The sequence below is a fragment of the Rhineura floridana genome, chromosome 4, assembly GCF_030035675.1.
Source record: "Rhineura floridana isolate rRhiFlo1 chromosome 4, rRhiFlo1.hap2, whole genome shotgun sequence".
In the NCBI taxonomy this organism is placed as follows: domain Eukaryota; kingdom Metazoa; phylum Chordata; class Lepidosauria; order Squamata; family Rhineuridae; genus Rhineura; species Rhineura floridana.
In genome coordinates, this window is record NC_084483.1 from 85,411,000 (window position 1) to 85,425,485 (window position 14,486).

The 14,486-nt window shown below is 41.9% G+C and overlaps 1 long non-coding RNA gene across 1 annotated transcript; it reads right to left on the reverse strand.

Moving 5' to 3' along the window:
• Nucleotides 1–1,553: 1,553 nt before the first annotated feature.
• Nucleotides 1,554–3,420, reverse strand: LOC133384374 (uncharacterized). Its single transcript, XR_009762538.1, has 2 exons — nucleotides 3,174–3,420; nucleotides 1,554–1,916 (listed from the first exon to the last, which is right to left on the reverse strand). It is a non-coding gene; the product is annotated as an uncharacterized LOC133384374 (long non-coding RNA).
• Nucleotides 3,421–14,486: the final 11,066 nt, after the last annotated feature.

Sequence of the window (14,486 nt, forward strand, 5' to 3'; positions counted from 1 at the left end):
TTCCCATTGATTTTGTAGGGGTTTTTAAATTTGCATCTGTTGACTAGTAGAGGAAGATGAATTAAGTTTGTGTTTTATCTCTCAAAGCACACAGTTCAAGAAATGAAACAGCCCTTCAGTGCCTCCGATCTTTAATTAAAAAGTCAAGAAGTACTTCATTATTTAATCCAGTGGTACCATACACACACACACACTAGCCTAGTAAACAGAAAAAATAGCTTACTGTAACTGTTCATTTGTGCCTATAATTACATGTATAGAAACGGCCATTTCTTGGAACAGAAGGTCAACTAGCCAGATGACACAGCTTTTCCACAGATTGGGGGGGGGGAATTCAGGATGTGTTTATTTATAAATGTTTGGCTTTTCTTAAATTTGACCACTGTCCAAGGCCTGTTAATCTGTAATGTCATTTATTAGGCATTTGTGCAGTACCTATTTCAACTGGACCCAATTTGTTTATGACCTTTTATCACTATTGCATTATTTTTTTAAATAATCCCAACATATCAATTGTACCCTAATGCCTGATGCTGAGATTATTAGAAATTGTCATACTTTGTAGATCACCTTACACAACATGGAAGCAGCATGGATCTATTTGCCTCAGGCAAGAAATCAACACTGGGAGTAGAGTCCTTACCTATATGCCTTAAACACATTTAATATTAGCCTACCTTCTTTGGGGCTCTTCATTGCTTTTCATGCATTCCCCAACTCATCAAGGTCACATCACTCTTTCCCTTACTGATTTGGGTCCTGAATACATGAACCCACTTCCTCCCTCCTGTCATCTGCCAGACTTATCGAGAACATGTGGCAAGATCTACTCTGATGCCATATTGCAACTTGAAAGCCATCTTTTGAAAGGTTAGATCAAGTTAGATTTATTATACTTATTTTATCTCACCTAATGTGATAAAGCTCTAGGAAACATTTTAAGACTTTTTATTATTTATGCAGGCTTTTGGTGGCAGACGTTAAGCTGGCTAGGTTTTAACATTTGTTATGATTCATCCATTGCATTGGTTTCAGTTGGCTATATTATATATGGTTTACTGTTATTGTATTACCACCCATCTGGAGGCTTGGGTTAAACAAAATAAGTACTGGAAATAGTTAGGCTGGCCCTAGCTGATACCGTGCTTCAACCTGTGTTGTTGCTGCTTCTCCTTCCAAAACGGCAGGTGTAAGACTATAATAGGAGGTGAAAGACAGGTATAATGTGGATCATTTAGAAGCAGGCTGCACAGCACACTGCAAGAGGCCAGGACTCTGACCAGTTGTCCAAGAGCCCTAAACACTGTCAGTGACTGCTTTCAATACAGAAATGTAATAATGTTCCTTAGAAAAAAGGAAGTCTGTCAGCTCCCTTCTAAGATAATGGAGCTTATTTCTTCACAACTGTGGCTAAGACTGTGGCCTAGTTGTCCTTTTATATCTCCATAGGAAGACCTACATCTAAAGCATACAACTCCAAGTATTTGGAAGACCATAAGTTTTTTCTTAATGTTTCCTGCACTTATGGTAACTCAGAAATCTCAGAAATATCATTTCAAGCATTAATTTATTTTTTTTATGTTCATTTTATTTTAGAGAATGCATTAGTGAAGAAGGCAGAGCATTATTCAGAGCCAGGTTTATGGTGAGCTGCTGTAAGTACAGCCCTACGACCTTAATCCAGTCCTCTCTGAAGTCAAAAGCTTTGAGGGCCACCGCTGCAACTCATAATAATAAGAATAAATTCTTTCTGTCCAGACCACTGAACAGCCTGGTGCTCTATCAGATTCAGAGTTTCTGGAATGTTCCACATTGATTTTGTTCAGCTTCATACCAAGTAGATTTATAATTTGAGAGTCATTATCCTGAGTTGAAGCCAGGAGGAATTCCAACTACCTGTTTTCTTGTCAAAACTCCTAGGGAAAAAACATATTTAGGATGTGGAAAGACTTATTTTAAATTAAACATTCAATTTAGAAAACATAAAGAAAAATATAGGTGGAAAATCATCACTAAATGGAAATGGTTCCAAACAATATAATTATCTTTTGCTAGCCTTCGGGCTTAGGGCGGTATATAAATTAAATTAAATAAATAAATAAAATAATAGCAAATTCCATTTTATTTTACATCTGGAAACATGTCTAGGCCACCAAATGAAGCAAGTTAGATTGCCTAGCAGTCAATTGCATAACGGCACTTCCCCCCCCTTTTTCAGGGGTGCTCTCCTTCCTCTAGAACACACCTTTTCCACATAACCCAGTGCAGACAACTATGATCACAGAATGCAACAGTTCAGGAAGCCACATAGAAGAAGCACCACAGCTCTGTCATACACACTTCACTTTGAAAGTTGTGCACCACTGGTGGCAACCAAAGATTATGTTGCTGGTGGCTACCCATACTACACTGTTTAGGTTTTAAAGATATTTAACATTCTGTTTAGGGAACAATTATTCATTCTGCTTTGTTTTGAGAATAGACCCAGAATGGGAGAAAAGAAGGCACTGGCACCCAAACAGGTAAGCAGAAGCTTCTCTTTGAAATTAACATTGGCATTACATACTCAAAACTAGCTGCAATCCAGTACACATTTACCTGGGAGTAAGTCCAACTGAACCCAATGGAGCTTACTTCTGAGTAGGTATGTACTGGATTGCAGCCTAAATCATCCTCCCAGTTTCTTTCTGCATTCTCTGTGCAGTCTCTAAAATATTCAACCTATGTTTGGTTTGGATGAAAATGTAAAAGTGACTTTTACATATTACATCATTTGCTCAAGGTGCCACTGTGAGGTTTCATCTCTGTCTGGGCACAGGTGCATTCATTTTGGATGTGCGGGATTAGAACCCAAAAAGCAACGGCTGCTATTTTGGATTAAGAAATTGCTCCATGCTGGCTTTCCTGCAGGTACTGAAGCTTCCCTTACGGTCTAAAAATCCTGTTAGGGATTTGCAAGCAGTAGCATACTGTCTTTTCAACATCTCTGAAGGAGCCAGAGTACCCCTTTTCCCTTTACTTATTTTTTAATAAAGCCAAAGATTTGAGAGGATGTTACAATGTAACTAATCCCCTCCCCTCCCCCCTCCCCCTTCCCATTTTATTTTTCCAACACACAAAGAAACACACACAGACACGCATATGCAGGTTATCCATGTAAACAATGTCTTTACCTTTTCTTCCTCTTCTTTGCATAACATTCACTGTGTGAGATTATTAAACTTCAGCAGTCTACTTAACCCATGCAAGCCATCGTTAGATTGGTTTTATTTTACTAATGTAGACTCCTCCGAGAAAATTAAAATGGAAGAGAGAGGAAAAAACACCACAGTGGAGCTACATTCAGCACGATATTTATACCGTATTTCACTGCCCCAAGTATCCTGTTATTTTTAACACACACAACACACACACACACAAATCAAGGGAGAAAGCAGGTACTTACAACACACTCCTGAAAATCCCCTCCCCTTTACAACCTGATAGTACTACACATCGCATTTCTCAGTGAGTTCTGTTCTCTGGATACAGAATTAGAACCCATGTAAAGGATCAATTATCTCTTTAATCTACGTTTTAAAAGATATTAAAATCGGAGTGAAAATAAAATCACTGACATGGCATGAAAATATTAAAGCACACATCACAGACCTTTTGTGCCTCTATGTATTTCCCTCCCTTAGTGACAGACGTTTCATTGGCTTCTAGCAACAGCACAAGCCCTGCTGCTATTGGCTGAAAAGATCGGGTTTATCCCTGTTGGTAGGTAGAGGCTGGCTACCGGACTGGCCAATCGTGTGTTTTGTTTCCAGGAGAAACATGGCATGTATAGCTATTTAAATCCTACTACGGTGATGTAAGCGAGGGGACTGTTGTAAAAAAAAAAGGGGGGGGAGAAGAAAAGAGGGTCGTAATTCGACAAAGTGAAAGGCAAATCATGTCAGGCTGAATTATTTACAGTGCATGAGCGAAATCCAACTGCGGGCAAATGTAAGTGACCCACTCCACCTGCACGTTGAACCAAATGTTAAAACCTTCTCTTGAATCTCCCTTCTGGAGAGTATTATGTACAAGCACATATGCCCCCTCTATACCTTATGGTGAGGTAATTGAAAAAAAATTTTTTTCTTCCTGACATAATTTTGAATAAAATTCAAGCCCTTGTATTAATATTCAGGATGCATCCTCTCCAATACATTACATATTTATTTATTTATTTCGTAAGAATCCATTTTCTACACTCGCTTATAAAAATTGATCTCTTTTAAAATGTAATGTAATGTCATTGTCACAAGGCTATATTTTTCCAGAAGGGTTACCAGATATCTTTTATTTTAAGGGATGCCTCCTATTTTAAAGGATTGTCCCAAAGCATTACTGCTGGCTGTGTATTAGTGAACACGAAGATTTTATAAAGGATTCCTCTTGACCTATTGGTTACATTTCTTCTCTTCCTGTATTCATGCAAGCAGTCAGAGAGATTCATGCAAATACTGTTCATACCGCACCACCACCTTGCCCAAGTTATCACACTCTGTATTTTGGAAAGCATAGTAATGATAACTTTGCTTCTTGTGCAGTTCAGCTATCAATATCTACTGTTAAGCTATCCAGACAGAATGTTTACAAGAATTTCTTGGTACAAAGGACAAGATATGCAAATCCACTGCGTCTAGAATCCCACAGAACAATATTACAACATGAGCCCTTGTTAGGGTTGCCAGGTCAGAAGCATCCCAAACCTTAAGAGTTCAGGAGTGGGTCCTAGTGATGACATTGGGATGGGCCAAGTGATGTCACAGGGATGGGCCCGAGTGATGTCATTAAGCATGATACATTAAGCATCAACCACAGTTACTTGGAGCATACAATTCAAACAAAAACATTTATCTGATTGGAAATTAAGAAATCTTAGCTAAAAAAATGGAGCCTGGGTAGGGAACATTTAATCTAGCCTACTTGCTTCTGGCAAGAAGGGTTTAAGTCCTCTCAGGTTAGGCCAGTCACCAGAAGGCCACTGTAGGAAGAAAGGAGCCTAGTGTCATGGAGGTGTTAGATGGGAGCACTCAAAGAGTAAAGATGGATGCCCCTGAAGGCTGCAATTCTAAACACACTTACTAAGCCCCATAGAACACAATAGGACTTACTTCTGAGTAGACATGGTTTGGATTGTGCTGTTGGTAAAGCTTGACTAGGAATCCTCTGTAACGATATCCATATCCAAGCAGGGTTGGCAACCCCCTGACTGGAATGCCCTGCCCCTACCTTTTGACATGGCTGCTCCAAACACCTTTACAGATTTGACCCTTCGCTTCAGAAAGAGGTTTGAGAAATGAAGAAGATTCTCTACCCTTTTCCAACCCAATTCCAGTGAATAATAATTGACAGAGAGAAAACACACATAGTTTGGTCTACCTTCACAGGCAGCAGCTTGGGAACAACAACAATTGCAGCCACACTTCCCAGTATGTGAATTCTCTTTTACCGCTATTGGGAAAGAAACAAACCATCATGCAACCAACAAGGTGCATCATCAGTGAGTTTAAGGGGCTTGAGCTGACTACATGGAACCACTGTTGTTGCTTCTATGGATGTAGGGGAATGAGGTAAATGAAATGCAAATAGAAAAAGAAAAAGAAAATGATGATTTCCTAAATGCAATACCATACCAACCACAACAAGATTCCTATGAGTAAGGCAGAACACTCAACATCCCACAGCCAGTCAGAATTCCTAACAAAAAACCACAGCTGAAAAAACCCTGGCAGCCAGTTAGCCAAGGTCACAGAAATCCCCATACAGCCCAACTTGACCTGGGGCCTGCAAATAGTGCATAATGCTGTGGCACAATTGCTGACATGAGTGAGACCCTGTCAAAACATAATACCTCTGCTCTGAAATCAGCACTAGTTGCTGATTTGCTACCAGGCCAAGTTCAAGGTGTGCTTTCCATGTTACAGGTGCTACACAGTACTTGTTCTGCTCTTGTAAGAAATCAGTCCTTTAGTGTGGCAGCACCTATGCTTTGGAACTCCCTGCCTATTGATATTAGGCAGATGCCTTCATTGTACTCTTTTCAGCACCTGCTGAAAACATGTTTGTGTAGACATGTCCACCCAGGCATGTATAATCTATTGTGTTTTTTATCTGTTTTTAACTTATTGTTGCTTTTATTATTTTGAATATTTTAAAATACCTGTCTTTGTAACTGTTTTTGCCAATAATTTTGTTGTTTTAATTCCTTGGCGATGATGAATGTACTTTATTACAGTCACAGGACCAGCCATGGGTAAATACATTTTGATCACATACAATTAAATTTAAATAAGAACAGCTTAAACTCTTAACATCATCTGTTAACGGTTATACATTTTGCTCACGTACAATTAAACTAAAAATACATACATCTTAAAACTCTTAACAATATGAAGTGAAGCATATATTACGATCAGACTAGGCGAATAGGGATGAGAATAAATCTCTATAAGTCAATCATATGGAGCTTAAGCCATAAAAATCTTTTAGCTATCATAAAGATAACTAAGTTAAAACTAATACAACTTAGACTTTAAAATTAGTATTAAATTTTTTAATATAAAATCCTGATCATATAAAAGCTAATCGGTATTGTTTAGCATATCTTTCCTATGGTTTAGTGCAGCCAAACTATACTTAGCAACTGCTAAAGTTGTCTCTAGCGAGTGATCACCTAGTAGATGTTCCAACCAAAAAGATTCAGATCTATACAAATAAGGGTCTAGGAGGGGAGAAATTAAATGAAGTCTCTGAGAATGATAAAATGAACAACGTAGTAAAACATGAGCATTGGTTTCAATTTCTCCCGATCCACACGGACATATTCGCTCCTTGTACGGAGTTTTGTTAAATCGTCCGTCAAGTAGGGCTGAAGGAAGAACACTGAGTCTCATTCGGGTAAAAGCCTTCCGATATTTAGGAATGGCTAAATCTGATATATATGGCATTGGCCTTAAAAAACTTAAATTACATCTTTGATTTTTTATTAGCATTTGCTGGTGTTGAACATCAATATCTTTTAGGCGCTGACTGATATTAGACCGAGCGGCTTCTAGGCCCATAGCATAGATTGCTTGTATGGAAAAGCCTATTTTTAGAACTTTATTTTGTATCACATTGGCCCATATGGATTTACAGTTATCCCTCAGAATGAGGGGAGCTAATCCTGTCGGTTCCAAAATAAGTTTTAACCAAGTATTGATCCTAAAGAGCCATATTCTGGATTCAATAGATTGAACACCCAGCTCTAGTCTTAGCACACAATTAGAGACACATGAAGGAACTGCCATAATCGATCTTAGGAAACTATTCTGAACTGTTTCAAGTTCAGTTAGTTTTTCATTGGTGCCCACTTGAGACCCAAATGTCAGTTGCGGAACAATTTTGGCGTTAAAAATTTTCAGAGCGGGTAGGATAGATTGTCCTCCTTTAGAGTAAAAAAATGTTGTCAGTGCTTTCGTTGTTTTTTTTGCATTGAGAACCGCCAATTTGGTGTGCAATCGATAACTCCCTGATGCTTGAAAGGTTATTCCCAGATATTTAAAGGAATTTACCTGTTCAATTTCTTGGCCTTCAATGTACCAACGGTGTTTGGTTCTTTTTTTAGTGAAGGCCATTACTTTTGTTTTTTGATAATTTATTTTCAATAATTCGGAAGAGCAGTAGGAGGCTATTTGGGACAGTAAGCGTTTTAAACCTATCGGGGTCCTTGATATTAATACTATATCATCTGCATAAAGAAGAATGTTTCTCGGACTGCCTGCTAAAATCGGAGAGTGGGAAGGTACAGAAGCCAGTTTTGAAACAACATCATTAATATAGATGTTAAACAACAGGGGTGCCAAAATGCAACCCTGCTTAACACCTTTGAATGTTGGTATAGGGTTTGTCAAATAACCCTTATTATTACATCTCACTTGGAGGGAGGTATTTTTGTGAAGTCCTTGCAACACTATAAGCAATCGCTTATCTATTCCTAAATTAGTTAATTTTGTCCATAATCTGGCTCTGTCTACCGAATCAAAGGCAGTTTTTAAATCAATAAATGCAGTATATAGAGCACCACCTTTATTACCTGCATACTTGGATACTAAATGCTGCAAAATCAGTGCTTGGTCAAGTATTGATCGTTTTGGGCGGAAGCCTGCCTGTTCTAAGGCTAGAATATCATTTTGATCCAACCAGAGGGTCAGCTTTGAGTAGAGATGGGCTGCATAGAGTTTACTTATAATGTTAAGTAAACTTATTGGCCTATAATTTGCCAGATTGGATTGAGGGCCTTTCTTATAGATGGGTATAATGATTGCCACGCCCCAATCGGCTGGGATCTTCATAGACGAATCAATATAGGTAAAAAGGGCTGCCAAAATGGGAGCCCACCATTTTGCATTTGTCTTAAAGACTTCAGATGGAATATTGTCAGGGCCTGGTGCTTTATTTGATTTTAATCGTATGATAAGCTCTAAGATTTCCTCATTAGTTACAGGAGGCCAAGAAGAAATCTCATTTGGCAAATATTGATTCTCATTTGACGTATCAGTATTGGCGTGATAAACTCTTAAAAAATAATTCTCCCAGTCAGATGGTGGGACCACGCAGTTTAATTTGGCATTGGATTTAGGCCAGTGGCAGGAAATTATACGCCAAAAAACATTTGAATTTTTCAGTTTGGCAGCATTTATAAGCCGCTGCCAAGTTTCAGTGGTTTCTAACCCTTTTTTCTTCCTTATTAATCTTTTATATTTCTTTTTAGCATCGCAATATATTTGCAGATGGGTCGAGGATCTACTTATCTCGTACCTGTGGTACATGGCCACTAATTCTTTACGGGTATCTCCACATTCCTTATCAAACCAAGATTTAGATTTATAATGAGCTGCATTTAGTTTGACTTTTGAATTTTGTTGAATGGTCGTTTGTAAAGCGACCATCAATTTATGAAGATCGTAAAAGGGATCTATCGAGAGAGTGGGAGATAGTAGTTGGGCTTTAATGGACTGTATTTCAGGGGTACTCAAACTGTCTGTAATAGCCTTTTCTATTTTTATCACCCATCTGATCTTAACCTGACGGATGTCCACTTCTTCATCAGCAAACGTACGTTGTTTTAAATGAATATATTCGTCAGCACAGTTAAATACCAAGGATACAGGAGAGTGGTCACTTTCTGGGCGATTCGTGATTTTGTAATTTTCGACCGATTGAAATAATTCTTCAGATACAAAGATTAAGTCAATCGTCGAAGAGCCTCTAGCAGAAAAATATGTAAGTTTTAATTCCTTCTGTAAACTGCTTTCAGATTTCTTGCAATAATAATAATAATAATAATAAATTTTATTTTTCAGCCGCCTATCTGTCCGGGTTAGGGACACTCTAGGCGACGAACAACAAAAATAAAAACAATACATATAGATCAACATAATCAAATTTTAAGCTAAAAAACCATTCATTAATTCAATTGTAACATAAGTTAATCTGTCCCAATCTTGTAGGCCTGCCTGAACAGCCAGGTCTTCAAGGCTCGGCAATAGCTGGACAGGGAGGGAGCATGTCTGAGATCGAAAGGGAGAGAATTCCAGAGGGTGGGGACCACAACAGAGAATGCCCTCTCTCTGGTCCGTACCAGCCTAGCTGTTCTCACCGGTGGGACCGAGAGAAGGTCTTGCAAGGCTGATCTCGTCAGGCGGCACAATCGGTGATTCTGGAGGCGTTCCTTCAGATATACTGGGCCGAAACCGTATAGGGTTTTAAAGGTCAACACCAACACTTTGAATTGGGCCCAGTAGACAACTGGTAGCCAGTGAAGATCTAATAACACTGGGGTGATATGATCCCAGCGACGGCTATGCGTAATCAAGCTTGCCGCCGCGTTCTGTACCAGCTGTAATTTCCGGACCGTTTTCAAGGGTAACCCCACGTAGAGCGCATTGCAGTAGTCTAAGCGAGAGGAGACCAGGGCATGTATCACCTGAGGGAGCAGGTGAACAGGAAGATAGGGACGCAGTCTCCGTATCAGATGTAATTGATACCAAGCTGCCCGGCTCACTGCTGTAATCTGAGCCTTCATGGACAGCTGGGAGTCAAGTATGACCCCAAGACTGCGGACCTGGTCCTTCAGGGGTAAACTTACCCCATCAAGCATCAGGTCAATAATTCCTAACCTCCTTTTATCTCCCACAAGTAATACCTCAGTCTTGTCGGGGTTCAGCTTCAGCCTATTCTCTCCCATCCATCCACTTACGGATTCTAGGCACTTGGACATGGTATTCACAGCCAACTTCGGTGAGGACTTAAAGGAGAGATAGAGCTGAGTGTCATCTGTGTACTGATGGCACTGCAACCCAAAACTCCAGATGATTGCTCCCAGCGGTTTCACATAGATGTTGAATAGCATGGGAGAGAGGATAGAACCCTGTGGCACTCCACAATGAAGAGGCCAAGGGTCTGAAACCTCATCTCCCAATGCCACCCGTTGCTGCCTATTCGAGAGATAGGAACGGAACCACTGCAAGACAGTGCCTCCTATTCCTAATCCCTCTAGGCGGTTTAAAAGGATACCGTGGTCAACGGTATCGAAAGCCGCTGAGAGGTCCAGGAGGACAAGGAAGGTGTATTCACCCCTATCCAATGCCCTCCGCATATCATCTACCAGAGCGACCAAGGCTGTTTCCGTACCATGACCAGTCCTAAAACCCGATTGGTATGGATCTAAATAATCCGTTTCCTCCAAGTGTGTCTGTAATTGCGCAGCCACCACCCTCTCAATCACCTTGCCCAAGAATGGTAAATTAGAGACTGGGCGAAAGTTGTTTAACTCTTGGGGATCCAAGGACGGTTTTTTTAAGATGGGCTTTATTACCGCTTCCTTGAGGGCTGATGGCATTGCACCCTCTTGCAAGGATGCATTCACCACCGCCTTGATCCCTTCACCCAGTCTCTCTTTACAGCTCATGATGAGCCATGATGGGCAAGGATCAACCAGACAGGTGGTCGGCTTCACAGTACAGAGCACCTTGTCCACTTCCTCAGAGAGAAGAGGCTGAAACCGATCCCAACAGACCGGAATGCAACTGGCCGACTCTGGCCCACTTCCTGTCTCCATGGCGAGCGGAAGCATGCTCTTCAGACGTTCGATTTTATAGGCAAAGTGTTTAGCAAAAGTATCACAGGAGATTTTAGAATGTTCCATGGGTTCCTGAGCAACTGGACTGACCAGGCTTCGGACCACTTGGAACAATCTCCTGGGACAACACTCTGCCGACGCAATAGAGGCAGCAAAGAAATTTTTCTTTGCTGCCTTTGTTGCCACCTGGTAGGCAGCTATTGCTGCTCTAACCCGTGTCCGATTGTCTTCAGTGCAAGATTTCCGCCACTGGCGCTCAAGTCGTCTCACCTCCTGTCTCAGACCCTGCAGCCGTGGTGTATACCAAGGTGCTGTCTGAGTTCTGTTCAGGGGGAGAGGACGTTTCGGAGCCACCCGGTCCACCGCCCTGGCGATCTCCTTATTCCACTCCATCACCAGGGATTCGACTGGGCGACCTTCAGTCAGCTCCATATCCCCCAGCGCATTCAGGAATCCTTTGGGCTCCATCAGGCATCTGGGGCGGACCATTCTAATAGGTCCTTGTCCCCTGCGGAGGGCGTGCGGCATTGAGAAATCTATATTCACCAGATAGTGATCTGACCATGACACGGGGTTAGCAGAATTCACCCCCATTTTCAGAGCACTATCCTCCCCTCCCGAGACAAACACAAGGTCGAGAGCATGACCGGCTACATGGGTAGGCCCTATATTACTAAGGTGCAGATCCCAGGAAGTCATGGTTTCCATGAAATCCCGAGGGGCTTCTGTAAGGACAGCCTCGGCATGTACGTTGAAATCCCCCATCACCACAAGATTGGGGGAGAGCAATCGCACAGCCAAGACTACCTCGAGCACCTCAGTCAGGGATTCTGCTGCGCAGCGGGGTGGGCGGTACACAAGCAGAATCCCTAAACTGCCCTTTGGGCCCAACCTCCAGTACATGCAATCAACAAACTTGGTCTCGTGGAGAGGGGGTCTGGCGAAACACAAAGATTCCCGGTAGATAACTGCCACTCCCCCTCCCCCCCTCCCATTCCTCGGCTGCTGTGCATATCGGACACCAGCTGGACACATGGCCTCAAGTATAGGAGCTGAGGCCTCATCCAGCCATGTCTCCGTAATACACACCAGGTCTGCGTCCTCATCCAGAATCATATCCTGGATGAGTGATGTTTTCTGTACCACAGACCTGGCGTTACACAACAGCAATCGAAGATTGGATGGAGTTCTGCTTTCCCCAGTTATCTTCTGGTGGTAAACAGGCCTGGAACAAGGGATGGATATTAAGCATCTGTCCCTAGTTCCCCGATGCCGGCTTGGCCTGCTACCCACGCCCCTACAGAATCTGCCACCTAGCCTTTCAATATTGTGGCCCCCCACCCCCCACACACTAACCCCCTCTGATCTACACATAGCTCCCTCCGGTACGCCGACAGGCAGGCCTCTCCTTCGGTACAGTAAAAACAGTAAAACAACCCCCCGCCCCCCCAAAAAAGAAGCAGCAAAACAAAACAAAACAAAAGACAAAAACCCAGGCCACCTCAGCCAGCCGGCTTATGTATCCCTCCAAAGAGGGACAGGTGATGGAAATTAGTCACAGCTGGCTGGGTACCTGGGACCTGGTCCTGCAGGAGGCACGTCTGCCAGGCAGCAGTCCCACTGGGAAGGGTGGTGGAGGTGGTGTTCCAAAATAAAATGGTATATAAATGTTGAAAATAAAATACATAAATAGATTTTGGAGTCACTGTGGCCCTTGGGTCTCTTTCCACTTTTAGAAACAAAGGAATCTTGCAAGTTGCCAAAGACTGTATATTATAATGAACTGTGCTCTGTTCAGTGTCAATATTAAGGGACACAAATCTGGCACCAGAAATGGCATTTGTTCAAAACTTAGTGGAGAACATTTCAACCTTCCATGATATTCTGTAACTGACTTTAAAGTGACCATCCTTGAACAAAGGAACTTCAAAAGGAGACTGCAATGTGAAACAACTGAATTACAATTCATCAAGAGGTTTAGCGCTATTAGTTGTGGCCAGGGCTGACTCAAAATATTTTACTGCCTCAGGCAAAGGACAAGATAGTGCCCCCCATTCCATAGACAGTACAGAAGCTAACCAGATTGGCAGCTGAATCTTACTTCAACACTGGTGATGAGACAGCAACCTCCACCACACCTGAGGGCAGCAGGCTTGCATAGGGAGCACTGGGCAGGCCACATGGCCCATATGGCATCCTATGACCTACAACAAAGGAAAATGGCATCAGAAGGGACATTGTGTGTGTGGCTGCTACCACCACTGCCACCTCACCACAGCATCTGCTGCCTACGACCCCTGCCTCACTCTCCCTAATAGCAGGGCCTGGCTTGAACTGGGACAAGTTTTTGAAAAGCCCTACATCTGTTAATTAGCTTACCAATGCCAAGAAAGCTATGTTATCATCAGCACCTGTTTTTGAATGGCCACTGATAATACGATAATTATCACAGAATTTCCTTCTGATTTCACTGTTTACAGCCCCTCCGCCTCTAACCATGAGTATGTAAATCTTTGTATCTCAGGAGAGCATTTCTGATAAAATGGACTCACTGATTCAAATACATTTTGTCTTTAAGGTGTCACAAGACTCTTGGTTGCTTTTGCTCTGATACACTAACATGGTTACCCCTCTATGAAGTATATATTTGATCATCAGATGTTGAACAAACAACAGGAGATTGCATTACATCCATGCCTGTCTTGTGAGTTTTCCACAAGCATCTGGCTGGCCACTGTTGGAAACAGCAAGGCCATTCTTATGAGGAACTGAAACTGGCAAAGGAAAGATTTGTGTGCAAATGTGCCATTCATACACCTGGATATATCATATCCATATCATCTACACGATGCTTTACTGTGTGTTTAGTGCTACTCTCATGGTTTTTTTAATTTGCATGGTTTACATGACGTTACCCATAAACAGAAGCTATCATGCAGTTTCCCCCCTGTAAATCCATACTAACCCAATCCTCTGATAATATGAAAAGGGAAGGAAAAAACATCTTCATTCCATATCTCTAGTGCTTGCAGACCCTTTGCTCTGATGCTTTTAGGTGGGTGTGTCAATCGTTCCACTCTCCATGCCCACTCCCTCCCCCCCTTCGTTCATTTTGTTTCCTGAGGACTGAAAAGCAACTTCCAGCTGCTCTCTCCTGTTCTGCTAGCATTTTAATGTTGCTACAAACTGTGCCTTTATTTTCTTCCCCCCCTAACTTGTGTGCAAAAGCATAACACTGCTCAAACAAATATTTGTATTTCAGCTGTATCCTACCAGAGAAAACACAGATATTTGTACTTCTGGGTGTGTTCTTTTAAAGGCACCTGCT